Source organism: Rhinopithecus bieti, unplaced genomic scaffold (assembly GCF_001698545.2).
Source record: "Rhinopithecus bieti isolate Rb0 unplaced genomic scaffold, ASM169854v2 scaffold_5740, whole genome shotgun sequence".
NCBI lineage: Eukaryota > Metazoa > Chordata > Mammalia > Primates > Cercopithecidae > Rhinopithecus > Rhinopithecus bieti.
The window spans coordinates 271434-272215 of record NW_016804832.1 but is presented as its reverse complement, the minus strand read 5'-3'; positions in this window follow the sequence as shown (position 1 = coordinate 272215).

The following is a 782-nucleotide window of genomic DNA, read 5'->3' as shown; positions in this document are numbered from 1 at the left end:
AAGTTTATTTATTATTATTATTATTATTTTTGGAGACAAAGTCTTGCTCTGTCGCCCAGGCTGGAGTGCAGTGGCGTGATCTTGGCTCACTGCAATCTCTGCCTCTTGGGTTGAAGTAATACTCCTGCCTGAGCCTCCTGAGTAGCTGGGATTACAGGCGTGCACCACCATGCCTGACTAATTTTTTGTATCTTTAGTAGAGACGGGATTTCACCATGTTGGTCAAGTTGGTCTTCAACTCCTGACCTCATGATCCACCTGCCTCAGCTTCCCAAAGTGCTGGGATTATAGGCATGAGCCACCGCACCCGGCCAACAAAGATTTTTTTTTTTAATTATTTTTAAAAATTAGTATTTGTTGGAGATAAGTAGATAGGTATATTTCTAAATATATATATGTATATAGTATTAAACAATAATCCCATTAAATCCTATACAAATAATAATCCTGCTTATGAAACCTATAGACCCAACCAGCTAGCTTCAGAAATAGAATATTACTGGTAACTTAAAAACCAGTTTCTAGTCCTCCCCCACTGCCTTCTCCTCTCTAGACCCCAATGATTACTACTATCTGAAATTGTCTGTATGTTATCTTTAAGCTTTGCTTTATAATTTTAAAACATACACTTACAGTCCTGAGAAAGTATTTTTAAAGTTTATATGGTTTCATTACTATAGAGGTGGAGGCATTTTTTTTTTTTTTTATTTTGTAATACTTTAAGTTCTAGGGTACATGTGCACAACGTGCAGGTTTGTTACATATGTATACATGTGCCATGT